Source organism: Ambystoma mexicanum, chromosome 1p, assembly GCF_040938575.1.
Source record: "Ambystoma mexicanum isolate Mex_15411 chromosome 1p, UKY_AmexF1_1, whole genome shotgun sequence".
In the NCBI taxonomy this organism is placed as follows: Eukaryota; Metazoa; Chordata; class Amphibia; order Caudata; family Ambystomatidae; genus Ambystoma; species Ambystoma mexicanum.
The window spans coordinates 395,865,865-395,880,517 of NC_090921.1; the positions used below are offsets into that span (position 1 = coordinate 395,865,865).

Sequence of the window (14,653 nt, forward strand, 5' to 3'; positions counted from 1 at the left end):
TTAGCACATTAACGAGGAAGTTGAAACATGGCGAAAATGCTTTCACTTTCTTATAGAGAAACTGTTTACTTTTACACTACCCCTAATGCATGTTAATTTTAAACCCACTACAGTTTAACTAAGATTGCAATTGAAATGCTTACCGTATAAAGACAAACTTGTTATTTAAATACTACAAAAGAAAAGCACACTAATTTACTAACTCACTTTGTCAATTTACTTTCTCATTATTAAACCGGTTACTTCAGCACCAAGGCTCCAAAACATGTATTGCAATGCTCATTATGTGCTAATAGCCTTATTGCATGGCCTAATGTGACCTTCCCAACTTATGGCCCAAGGCGGTAACGACCCCTCCCTCTGTCTATAAGAGACAAATCCCACTGGACACACTCATAATACTTGGTGAAACAGCTCCAATCCCTAATGGGCACACTAAGTTAGCACTTACCGAAACGGGTACAAAGGAAAACTGATAACATCTAGAAAGATAGGTCTCACTGGAACACTCTTAATACCTATTGAGACACACTGGTAACACTTAAGGCAATGCAAAAAAACATAACCTATAAGGATAGAATCCTACGACCACCAAGTTGGGTCGACCTTGCTTACCCAGATTTCTGCCAGCCATTGCACTTTACAAACTAGCGGTGGAGGAGCCAAGTGGGATTCAGGCTGGCCCGGGCAAAGTGATTGACTCAGGAATGGCCAGGAATGGCTTGAGTTTAATTAAACTGACTGAGCAAAATACAGGCCGACACTGCTAGGGGGGAGAAAAGTACATTAAAAAAAACCTCTGCCCTTTAAACCCACAGCAGATGCTTCAAAAATGCTGCAACAATAATAATGGTGAAATGGCCCCAACCCAGCACAAACCCATGCTCAACCGTCCACCTTCAAATCATTGCAGGGACAGGGAGGCTCTACCATGAAGCAGCCTGCCCCCCAAAACAAAAGAACTTACTGAGCAGTGAATGGGAAGCAGTCGGAGGAGTAACTATTGGGAGAAGGTGTGAACCGAGGGCAAGCAGACGGAGGGGTCAATATCTTGGAGGTGTTTTTAGGCCCTGCTGCTTGTGAAGCGGTTACTTCTCCATTATCTGTGATTGTACGCTCAACTGTGTAGCAACTCTGCCTCATAGTGCTGCCTGTACACCCATCCCACCATTCTAGAGGTTCAACCTGCCTCCCTGGCTACTCCCTCTTCAAATAATTGTAGGGGTAGACTGACTGTTACATCAGCTCGCCTTCCTCTCAAAAGAAAAGAAACACACAAAAATTGCTACTTTTTCTAAACCCAGTATTCTGCAATGATTGTCTGTGTTCTGCACGCACCACGTCACTGCAGACAGTGGGGTGTGGCGTGAGAATGAAGGGCTGGAACTTTCGGTTAGTCCCGAGCCACTGTTACAACGGCCTGATGTGTCTTCCTTTGCTCCGGTCAGGCCCTGCAGCCTTTCATGAGGCACCAGAGCTCCTATCCCTCACAGGGGCTCCCGCGTACAAATGTAACACTGGGGACGAGAGCGCGATGTGAACCGCGCACACAACCTTTCTCTGATGAGAAAAAGAAATGCATTTTGGAGCATACGGTGTGTCACGCAGTAACAAACACCACAACCACTTCCAGGTCTGGAAAAAAGAGGAACACCAGGAAGGAGCACAAAGCGCCCACACCAACTCCCAAGAAGGTACTGAGCACAAAATGTGGACACCCACCCAGCATCCACTGTAAGAAGCAGCTGCTCACCAGGTGGGGGGACCACACCAACTTGTGCTAGCAGCGGGTGATTTCACAGAGAGGGACATGGCAGAGGGTACATCAACACCCAGGCGAGGCACCCCATCAAAGATGGCGGCATTGCTCTTCTCAGCCTCGACAGCACAAAGTCAGGGCAGCACTACTTCAGAACTGGGCCCTTTCAACCCATATACAGACCACTCATCGGTGCAGCGTAGGTGGACAATCTGGATAAAAAAGTTTGAGATGGCAATGGACTACAAAGATGTCACGACACCAAGGAAAATTAGGTCTCATTTGCTACTGAATGTGGGGGGTGATGTACTGCATATTTTCAACTCCTTAGCCACACGAGATGGCACGTATACCAGTCGGCAAAGGGCGTCCTTACAGCACATTTCATGTAACAGCTAAACCCTGACTATGAGACATTTAACTTCTGTACCACGATCCAGACCGATGATGAAACCCCCGATGCGTACTACACACGGCTCTGACGGTTGGCCCTATCCTGCGACTTCAATGACGTAGGGAAAGAAATCAGACGCCAAATGATAAATGGTATGCAATCTGAGAAGTTGCAACGAATAGTCCTGAGTGGGAAAGGCATGTCTCTAGCAAGAATACTTGAATACGGACGTCAGAGGTAACTGTCAGATGCCAGGGCAGCCCACATGGGCAATACCCTGCAGAAGCTTCAACTCACCCCGGCAATCACAGTGGCACAAGTCACAAATCGTCTGATAACCAGAGAGGACAACAGCAAATCTTACACAGCCCCAGGTTGGCAACCAAGGACACCAGGGCTGAACTAATGCGGATGGTGTGGGGGTTCGCGCCATAGGAAGAGAAACGGCCCAGCCCAGGGAACCATGGGCTGTGCATGCGGTCGCTGAGATCATTACGCGTGAGTGTGCCAGTCATCAGGCCCACCCCCACAAAACTGTACCCATGCTTCAAGAATTTACAGCAAGTAGAAGAAACAAGCGGACACTCGCCTTGTTGTGACAGGGATAACTCCTACGCGGATGAGTCTGGAGAAGAGCATGACAGGGTGGCAGCAGCAGTCAAAACGGAACACACTAGGAGGAAAGGAAACATTCACCTCATCTCAGCCCTAGAACAAGGGAACAAAAAATCGAAGAAGAGGAGACCCAGATGTTTTATACACGTGCAAGGACAAGAAACAAGTGATGGCGGTTGACAAAGGAGCTTCCGTAAACGTCATGCCAGTGGAGACGTTCAAGCAGATGCGCACTCAGCCAGAACTAAAAACCACGGACACCCTATTATACGCATATGGTTGCAAGACACCACTACCGGTAGTGAGACATCACTACTGGTAGTGAGATGGTTCCAGACGACGCTCGGCAGATGAGACAAAGAGGTCAGATCCAAGTATACATCGTCAACGCGGGCATACAATGCCTACTCAGCTGGGAGTCTGCAGAGATCTGGGGCTGATAGAATATAACTGTGATGTTACAGACAAATAACATCAATTAACTATTAGCGAAGCACCCTGGCCTACTCCAGGACATAGCATGCCTGAAAGGAAAGCTAGTCAAATTACACATTGACACGCCAGTGCAGCCCAAAGCAGTACGACATAGGACGCCATCCTACATGCGAGACCTGGTTGCCAAAGAGCTGCGTGAACTTGAGAAAGCAGACATTATAGAGATAGTATCAAGCCCCACAGTGTGGGTCTCCCGTATGGTTGTCACCAAGATACTGAAGCAACCAGGGAAGGTACGGATCTGCATTGACATGCGCCTGCAAAACGCTGCCATAATAAGGGAATGCCACATTACCCCGACCCTGGATGAAATCTTTTTGGACCTCACGGATCACGGTTCTTCTCAGAACTGGAGCTCAGTGCTAGGTACCACCCGTTGAAATTGCATCGAGACTCACTCTATATCACGACATTCTGGACGCACCGTGGCCTAAGACAATACAAAAAGCTGAGCTTTGGGATATCTCCCGCGGCAAAAGTATTACAGCAGGCGATCCATAGGGTCATCCAGGGGTACTCCATGTCGGCGATGCAATCCTCATACATGCCAGCAGCAGAGAAGAACACCTACGCAGATTGGGAATGGTCCTCGACAGGTTAGAGAACGCTGAAGGAGGGATTCACTTTTTGTTGGCTACGTATTTAATAGCAAAGGAGTGTGGGCTGACCCCCTCAAGAATGCAGACCTAAAAGGAGCAACGCCACTCACTACACCCACTGAGGTGCGCAGTTCCTGGGTATGGCTATATATTGTGGAAGGTTCATACCAAACCTGGCAACCATATCGGAGCCCCTGAGGGAGCTGACCAAATCCACCACCAAATGAGACTGGAGCACCCGCTGGCAAGAGGCCTTTTAACAGATCAAGGAATCATTGTCGGTGGACACAACGATGGCCTGCTACGACGCAACCCTACAAACAGAACTCTGGGGATGCAAGCCCCGTTGGGTTGGGGGCGATTCTGGTACAACTGTCGCACACTGGTGAAGTAAAGTCAATTGCAACCACATCATGTGCCTTGACACCCACGGACCAACGATATTCGCACATAGAGAAGGAAGTGATTGCAGTACTGTGGGGTTGCAGACATTTCCACCTCTATCTCTACAGCAGAACGTTCAAGACATACACTGATCACAAGCCATTATTGCCAATATTCACAGGCTCGTCACCACATCCTCCAGTTAAAATTAGAAAATTGCTACTGCACCTCCAGCAATATCACTTTGCCTTGCTGTACCAAGTGGGAGCCGACGACCCGGCAATACTCGCAGGATAGTGGAACTCATTCCTCCGCAACATCTACAATCACACAGCGGCTGCTAGAGATTTTCTGACAGTGATGGTCGTAGTCCGCCAGAAGCTGTCGATCACAAGCGATGGGTTAATACTGAGAGGCACATGCATCCTCATTCCTACCAGCCTACAGGACAGGATCGTCACCCTGGCACACGAGGGGATGGTCCGAACCAAAGCCAGGATACAACACAGGGTGTGGATTCCCCAGATAGATGCGAGAGTCGAGAGCGTGATTTTGTCATGTCACCCATGTCAAGTGACCAGTGCACCACAGAGGCCAGAACAAATAATATCCGCCGCGAGGGGCACGGAACGGTGGGTGGCTATCAGTGTCAACTTAAGTTCAGTACAGGAGGGGACATACCATCTAGTTGCCATAGACGATTACTCACGATACCCAGAGGTGGAGATCATACAATCAGCAGAGGCAGTGATTTCCGCCCTGGAAAGGATCTTCGCCACACATGGTCTACCGAAATGTATCAGAGTTACAATGGGCCCGCCTTTTCAAGGGAAAAAGCTAACCAAGTACGTAGATGATTTGCACATCCACCACATCACCCCAAGATGGCCACAAGCTAATGGCGAACCTGAACGATTTATGAGAACAATAAACAAGGTACTGCGTATAGCAAAGGCCCAGAGCAGCCCATGGAAAGTAAACTTGTACCGGTTCCTGCAGAACCACCAGGTGACACCACGCAGCTCAACATACACACAGCAGATCCGATGTACAGAACAATTCTGAACTCGTCAATACCGCATTACCCCAGTAAACGGGTGAAGAACCTGGATAAACTCCCTCCAGACGAGTTGCAGCCAATGAAAATATGAGCATCAAGCGACGAGCAAGAGAATTGTGGCACCAGGTTAGGGGGGGGGGGATCAGGTGTTGGTATTAAGAAACGCATCGAAACCAAAGCTGTCGACCCAATATGACCTCACCCCCTGGACGGTGACCAGCAGAGAAGGGGCAATGGTAACAGCCACCAGAGGCCATGAGACCATCACAACGAATGCGTCTTGGTTCAAGCGGGTCCCAGACGAGATGTGGAAGGAAGGCCAGGACCAGACAAAAGTGGAGAAGGACGATGTGACAACCACCCTTCGGGAGAGGCGGAGCTGGCCCTCCAGCAGGTGGACCAAGCAGAGAACAGCAATGCGCCAACCAGCCATGTCGCTGACAAGACGAAGAGGGCGTAGACATCAGACCACTCCATGTACAATCTGAGGGTGGACCCGAGGGCTTCGGGTAAACTGAGAGACTGTGTGCTGATGAGAACTTAGAACTTAGTAGAGTTACGAACTATGTGTGAGTTGAATTGTTGATGTATATTTTTTATTAAGGAAAAAGAGGAAGGAATCTTATGTACGCGCCACGTCACCGGGCACAGCGGGACGTGGCGTGCAAATAAAGAGTGGGGGCCCGGATCTTCCGGTTAGTCCTGAGCCACCAGTTACAACGGCCTGATGTGTCTTTCTTTGCTCCGGTCAGGCCCTCCGGTCTTCCATGAGCCGCTAGAGCTATTATCCCTCACAGGGGCTTGCGTGCGCAATTGTAACAGCCAGCACTCTACCGTGTCTACGCTCTTGGATCCGAGAACAGCCATGGGTTTGAGTGACTGTGTCTGCAATAAATCAGAGTGACTGTTGCCTTGGACAAACGCCCTTAATTTATGGTAATGAATGGGCATGTTTAGTGAAAACATGTAGATACGCATTTAATTTTGGAAACTCTCACACCCCTCTAGCTAACCAATTCTGGGCATTCTCTCAAGACGTATACGGAGCCATTAAACCAGTTTTACAAATGTATTGTTTTTTTTTAGTAATCTCTGCTAGTTTGACTCGGCGGACAAAAGCTTCTTTGCAGAACTTTGACACTCGCATGCAGATTGTGTGTTCTTGATATTGCGCATAATAGCAAACATTGAATACACACGATAACCGTATTACACATGGTCTTTTGTTTATAGCGCTTGAAAGTAGTTGCAAACCCCAGATGAGTTTTTAGGCACACATTACTTTGCATTGAATTACTCGCAAACTTGTCGTTGTGAAGGGAAACCTAACTATAATCATAGTTTTTGCCTAGCATGATGTTTCTCTATTCTTTACTAGTGTACAGGCCAGTGTACAGGGGCCAAAGTGCAGGTCTTCATTGACACAGTAAGACCACTATATATCCTAAGCCAACAGCTCCCTCTAGTGGTGACAACAGGCGAAGCTACTGCCTAGGACAAACCTACATCTGGCCTTTTATTATTGTTAGATACATTTGTTGGGTTAGTATATCTTGTGATTGTGTACATTTCAAGTCAACACTGTGGAAAGTAAACAGTTTCCCATTATCCAATTGTGCAGGTCAGGTCATGAGCAGGAGACTTTATTTAAGCACAATTGGAGCGGCCGGAGCACCATGCTTTTCCTGCCAAGGCCAATGCAGAACATGCGCAAGGATGACGGAAAAGAGACAAGGGATCAATGTTATTACTATTTGTTCAGAGCAATAAAATAAATAATCAAAAATTACCACATGGTATATATTAGCATGAACGTGCAATTAGGATAGAACGCATTGTTCTTAATACTCCCAGCAAAACGTTGTCTACACTATGTTAAGAATTAAAACGTGTATGTAACCATGCAGGTGAGGATATAGACGCACATTAATGCACATCTGTACCAGCTAGAGCCGAGAAGATTTGTAGCCTAGTTGGTTCATTGTAAACTGGACGTAAAGCCCTGCTTCACCACTTATTTATGATGTGCAATCCTGGGATTAAAATATAATCTGCTGAATTTGGGGGTGCCTAAAAGGGATTTCCTTCTCTGTCGGCTATCCAACAGCCTTAATCATGGTTTAATAGTCTACAATGTTTTCAATATACGAATAACGGGGACCATTCATATACTGAACTTCCGGTAATGTCCCATGATGCCCTTTCGAGTAGTAAATACCCTGGTGTTGCTCTCTTTTATGGCACTTTCTATAATATCAATGCATATGCACATTACAGGCCCTACACATCTTTTTGATGCAAAGGCTTCACGAATCCTAGAACCTGACTGGTCTCCACCTCCTCTCTGATAAAACTAGAGATGACAATTCAGGCGGGGCTGGGGAGACAGGACCGCATGTAATAAGTGGGGGGGACAAGGCTGTACCTTTGCGTCTCTGCTCTAGCACCTCAATTACAAACGCCCTTGCTTATGGAGTGCCTCTTTGGGGCAATTTGGCGTTGCTAGGGGGGGCTAAGGGGACTATAGCCCCGGGTCTCTTGGTTGCAGCCCCAGATAGAAGCTCGGGGGTTACAACCAAAAGGCTATAGCTAGCCCGAATCCTGCCAGTCCCGACATTAGCTTAGCCCCTGATAGTTTCCAGACCTACCAACACCCCACAGTTGCGCACTAATGCAGACTTGTGGGTTGTTTGGAGTGTGGTGAATCCCACACTGCTTCACCAACTTCCCGCGCCCCCCCCCACCTTTGCAAGCATGTGTTTTTTCCAGGCTTCCGTAAAGCCTGTGCTGCCGTTCACGAGGGCCTCTCTCCTTGTCCAATTGCAGGCCCAAAGCGTCATCGCGTGTCCAGCACGAGCCGTGCATGGCGCATTGAGAAATGAGCGTCTTCTGCTTCTTGTTTTTATGAGGCGGATGACAGCAGACTTTCCCCATCACCAGGAAATGATTCAGCGTGGGCCCTGCCAAGTCCGTCCTGTCTTCCCCCCGCCTGCCAGTCCTGAAGCCACGACCAGAGGCCTGAGCGGACCGTCTGCAGATTACGCACCAATGTTCTTTTCTAGGTACTCGCGCTCCCTCACGCTACTCTTATTCTGAATGCGCATGTGGAAGATATGGCAAGATGGTTGCCGTTTTTTGATGGCGGGGTGCAATAAAAAGCCGATAGAAACATTGTGTGAGATACAAAACACCAAAAATTGCCCTCGGTGTAATTTCATGCTCAGCCTAATTGGAATATTAGTACTCAAAAGAGGTTCGATAACACGCAAGAGTGTTATGCTATGCCAACTGACCACACACAAAACCTTCTTTCATCGAGGACACGCTTTTGTGGCCTTCCAAGACTTCAGACGCTGTGGTAAGTGTATGGTAAAGTCTGTCGGATGTGACCAGTGGAGTAACTTTGCTGAAAATGTTGGGGGGGGGGCATCTCATCTGAAGAAAAGATGCCCCAGCCAAATGAATGGGGACAAAATGGTGTGCCATGAAAGTTGGGGGGACAAACACCCCTGTCCCCCCTAAAATTATGCCCATGGATGTGACCCTTTTCAGTGTATGTTACATGCAATACCAGCCCCTACCCCGATAGTAAGGGCTTCCCTTATCTCTGATAGTGCCCCGGGTGAAACAAAATTTGACGCCCTCTCCTCCTATCCCTGTGAAGGCACAACCTTTCCCATCAAGGGAGCTAGGAGCTTTTCACTTACATAGGGTGGTGCCAGCCCCTGGCTTGGGAGGACTTTCAGGAGGTTGTAGGAAGAAGGCATCTCTCTTGCTTGATGCCTAGTGCTAAGCCCTGGGCTCTGATAGGAAAGGGGTGCAAACAAGATCCTGTCAGATTTTTCTCCTGGAAGAGCAGACTATTTACATTTAAACCTTCATTAACATGACAACAGCACCTAACATGGCAGGGAACAAAAGCCCACAGAGGCGATATCAATATACCCTATGATGACGGGCTTATACAACTTATTCAGCCAGCCCACACCCTTCCCCCCTCAAAGTTGAGGCTGGCTACAGCATGCGCCTGCTCTGGGAAGCTCTTAAAGCCTCACCTGTGCTGGACAAGAAAGGCCAGGAGCAGGGAGTCATTTTCCTGGACCAAGAACATTGACTTAACCTTTAGTTCAGTTATAAGTGTAATGGACAGAGATGGGGATGTTTTGGCACAGGACAGTGGACTCTTTAGGTTACCAAAGAGATCCTCAGACCCATTAGCAATTTGGTTGGGGTAGGGAAACCCCTCATAGATATAGGGAAAGATAGGTTTTCTCTTTATTTTGTACTGAATAGAAGTCTATAGCAATCACTATGCCACCTGTGTGTGGGTCGCCTCCTCCTGCACCAATACACCTGCTTCTTCGAACCAGCTTGCTCAGAACCAAAAAGCCAAGCTTTTCCACAAATCCACCCCAACTCCCAAAATCTCAACACAAAGGAATCTAGTGCTCATGGTATTAGTAATGTGCCATCCTTTTTGTTGTGACTGCCCTGGAGGCAAATCCCTGTGCCAGTAATGGCTGTTTCTTACTATTTGGTTGTCAGTGTATGCGCAGGCCAGTGCAGTCACTTGGGGTCTTGTCCCTCTTCTGGCATCACAGCCTCCTTGCCACAGCAGTGATGGTACACAGTCTTGGGTGTTTCACGGTGGTCAGTCTGGCTGACTGTGGCAGGGCCTCACCTACAAGCAACATTGCTCTTTGGGGGTATGATATGATCGTTTATTTATATAGCGCCTATACACAATGTGTTTAAAAGGGCTTCAGTGGTGGAATGGTTTACCTACGCTTGCTTTTCAGAGTGCATAGGGCTGCATGGGTAATTTGCTGCAGATGGCGGCCCTCTGATCCTCTGCTCAGCCCTGTCACAGACAGGAGTTAAGCCACTGTTCCATGGGGGCTATTTAGCAGTAGGTATGAAAGCTTAGAAATGGTCCCCCTGCCTGTGCAATCTCTTTAACCCTGCTTTTCTACCTTTCAAAGCTAGAAAGTGAGTTGAGATTGTTTTGCTGCGCCTGATGCATTCTGAAAATGTATTATTTCCTGTCTTGGCAGTGGCTTGTGAGGAAACCTTTTATTGAGCCACTATCCTCGGTCTGCCCTCCATGCCCAATCACTTATCACAGCTCTGAATTTGCAGAAGAATTAACCCATCCTATATGATGAGTTACATCTTCCCTCCTCAACCCATAACTTCTTGAGATCCATCTCGTCATTGCTCCATTTGTCAGCTCCATAACACAATAAAGGGACTAATGGGGATGAACACCTGTTATTACCCCCAGATTACGTTGTCACACAATAGGAACACAGGTTCTCACAATTTGCAGTTACATCACAATGTCTACCCTTCGTGCAGCCTTACTCTAGCTTGCCCTCCAACATCTCTAACTAAATCCTATTGTTTTACTACCCCTAGCCAGCGCTGGTGGATCGCTTGTCTAGGGTGAGGGGATAGTGAAGAAGGAGCTTGGCCTATGTCTAGCAAGTTGCCAAGATGTTCACACATTTTTTTGCTTACAAATTTCTAAAAACACGTGTATGTGGTCTGCTTTGCAGGTGGAATTCTTTCTAGTTTAATCATTTCCCTTGTTCCACATTACCACAATTTTTTTTGTAAAAACAAACAGGGCGTAAATACCTCCTAAATTAGAAAGACTTTAGAAAAGAAAAAAGATTTAGATTGTCCTGAATTGATGTTGCTCAGGACACTTCTACATCCGGGCTTTCTAGTCCGGTGTGTTTTAACACTCGCACCCCACTCTCTAACCCCAAGGAAAGACAGTGAGCAGCTGTAGCACACATTTCTTTTCATTAAAGAGTGCCTCTTGGTGCTATCTTTTTTTGCACAGAGCAGTTTCAGTGGTTACAGATATTACCCACTTTCTTCAGAGCCACACCATGTAATGGCATGCTGTTGTACTAAAATTGTCTTCACTTACTCCTATAATCACCCCACCCTTGTATGGCTTTAATCAGCACCCGGTAGTGTTGATAATTAATAAGGTGGGTGCGTAGTTCTAGCCGCATCCGCGTGCGATCTGTATGATCCGATCGCTGTCCGGAGTAGTAGTCTCCATATCCTCCGTGTTCATTTGTCAGCTGCCTTTTCCTTTCCACTATAGGCTCAACTCACCCCTCTCCAAGACTCCCCTGGTTGAATGCAACCATCAGAGGCATTGCTAGGGTGATCTGGGGGGGGAGGGGAACGATATAGCCCCAGGTCTTTTGGTTGCAGCCCCGGATACAATCTCAGTGGCTAAAACCAAAAGACTAGCTAGCCTGAGTCCCGACATTAGCATAGCCCCAGATCTTTGCCAGACCTAGCAACAGCCCTGGCAACCATGTCTGCTTATAGGGTTAACTTGGTCATCTTCTTCTCCTGCTAGCATCAAGCTAGATGTTTATAAGCCTTGCTTGTCTTGCCCTAAAAAGTTCAGTGACCACTACAAGACTTCTTCAGGCGAGAGCAGTTTGGATACTGAATTGGTCACTTGAGGGAATGTTGTGGGCTGATTGATGAACAACGGTAACAGACTTCGGGTCATACTGGTGAAGAGAAACAAAGTACCTTTCGGGGATGGTAGCCAACAGATTAAGGTTGGAGGTGGTACACATATTGTGGATTAGAAAAGATTAGTCTGTACACAAGGGTCTTTTCACAAGAAGATGGATTCCTGGAGTTCCTTTCTGCACTTTAGGTGATCAGGTTTGACTTTTAGTTCGTGGGATATAGGGACTTCCGGTTTCCAGGGCTCTTACATTGAGGCAGTCTCCCACTGAAGTGTGAGAATTTAAATGTTTCAACAGTCAGCCACTTTGCAGTGGATGATCTTGCCATGTGTTATGGCAGACATTGGCTTTCTTCTGGACTATGCATAGTACTGTAAAGCTAACTTTTCATTTCACTGAGAGCCAGTGGAGTGTTTAGTACATATTATACCTAAATGCAACAGTTATATTTCTTTTGATGTTATTGACTTTACAATAAAAAGCTATCACCTACAGCATCCAAAACCGCATATACTTGGAATTCTTTGCCAATGTTGACCCATTGTACCATTCATTAATGTATTGGAAATCTTTCTCTGTGCCAGTGCCTCCCTAGGATATCAGGCGGAAGGTGTCTAGTTATGGGATCATAGGTGTCATTTTATCTAGATTCAAAGAAAGCCTCAGGAGTAATCTGCCTTGTCTCAGTAGTGAGACCCAAGAGTTGAGAGAATCTCGGGAGTGATCACCATCGTCACAGTGGTGATACCAAGAGTCAAGAGAGCCTTGGGAGTAATCTCCCTCTATTACCCCTCTGTAGCATACAGATAATTAAAGCTGCTGTAGCACAGATTATACAGCAAATGTCTACAGCCAGCTCACCTTGACAGATCAATGGCTCCAAATGGGAGGACCAATGCAGCTGGGAAGGCTCCCCTGCGAGAGCCCTGGCCTCTCCACCCAGGGTAAAATGACCCAGGGGAGAGGGCAGGACTCCCAGGGAAACCCTCTAAGGGAAGAAAACCCTGGAGGAGTTCCACTGGTGCGGATCGGGAAGAAGTTTGAAGAGTAAGCGTCTCCGAAGGCAGAACCAGGATGTCACTCGGGAGGCTTCTTCTAGGTACACGGGAGAGGAAGAAAATAGAAGAAGGTTAGAGGAGAGATCAAGGGGAAAGAAGAGAATGGGAAACGGAAAGTAATCCTCTCACCAACGAAGGAACGAAGTTGGAGGAATACTGTTCAGTGCTGGAGATCGGAGGAGTAGTGAAGCTTCGGGAGACTCTCGAAGGAAAGCAGCAAGTAAGAATCCTAATCGAAAGGAAGGGGGAGCCCTCACGGATCTGAACTTACTCTAATGGAAGTCTGGCAGGAACGGGAATCAAATAGGTCTGCCAGCGATGGCAGACTGAGAAAGAGGTGGGAGAATGCTGCAGTGTGAATCTGGATAGGGGATGCAAAACAGGGTTAGAAGGAACAGTAAGCACAAGAGGAATTAACTAGCAGAAGTGAGAAGGAGGTCTGAGAAGTGAACTCGCGGAGCGCCAAAGGCAGAAGCGACGTGAAGCACTGTCCGCTTCGATTCTGGATAAAGGATCATGTGAACAGTTGGCCGTACGTCAAATGAACTTGTAACAACTGGACCGCTACAAGTAGAATGGGGAGAATCACGGGCATCCATCTTGGAACTGTTCGTAAGTAGAGTGCCGCACAAGCGGGTCCCTGCCCACAAAGACCACTTGCGGCGAAGTGTAACACCTTCGTCACAGTAGTGATATCCAAAGGTCTAAGAATCAAGTGTGCATCAGGAGGTATCTTCCTCGTCTCAGCGATAATTAAGAAAGATTAAAGAGGATACTACACAACAAGAGCTATCTGCAGATAATCTTCACAACGTCATAAGGTGTGGAGGAATTGCTGGAACTGTAAAGCAAGCTTTCAGAAGCTTGTGGGAAGAGGTGAAGAGACATTTGAGGACGATTGCTAAAGAATATCCCAAGACAGCCCTCACAGCTGTGGGAGGTGGGTCAGGAGAAGGGAGTCATTCTCCTGACCATAGTCATTGTTGATTCAGAAGCTAGTCCAAGGGATTGTTGGAAAAAAGACAAACACAGATCGAGTTCACCAGTAAAAGGGAGTCATTCTCCTGATACTATTTTCATTTGGATGATGAACCTTATTGTAGACTAGTGGTATGGTTGGAGTAGGTTTTTGGACAAGAGGATGGACTTTATTTTGTAAATCTTTTATATTTCATTTAGTCAAAACATTCTCAGTTACATCTTGAAGAAATCACAACAAAACAATCCCTATTACAGCTAAGAACCGCCCCTCCACTTCCCACCCCCAAAAAACTCAGGACATACTCGCTTCTTAAAACAGCAGAGAAACACACTCAGAAGAAATCAATACATCCATCTGTACCAAATTATCCAGGTGTGAACCATCTCTACCCCTTTCGTCTTATACTGTTACATCAGAAAACACACTACATCTGGTGTCAGGACCTCTCCGTGATCACCCCTCCGCATCGGAGGACGGAATCCAGTCACCACTCCCTCGTCCTCTGCCACTTAATCCCCCATCAACCCTTCTCAGCCCAATTCCCATTTACTAATGAGAGGACCCCACTCCTCATGGAATGTCCCCACCTGATAATTAGCAGTTAGCTTCTCCATCATATATGTCTTGTAGTTTCCTAATCTAAATCTCTTGGCCAATGTCTCCTCTGAGAGTACACCCTCAAACCAGTTCTCCACTTTTTGACTAGTCATGTCTGTTCCCGACCTCAGCCGTGACCATAGCCCTATATCCATTCTCTGCTGAAACCAGGACCTCCTCAAATTGGGTCAGGTCCTT

General features: G+C 47.2%; 1 protein-coding gene across 1 annotated transcript in view; it reads left to right on the top strand.

Annotated features, from left to right (window-relative positions):
- HOMER3 (homer scaffold protein 3) overlaps nt 1–14,653 on the top strand; it is a 1,163,927-nt gene that overhangs the window by 233,904 nt on the left and 915,370 nt on the right. The window lies entirely within an intron of this gene.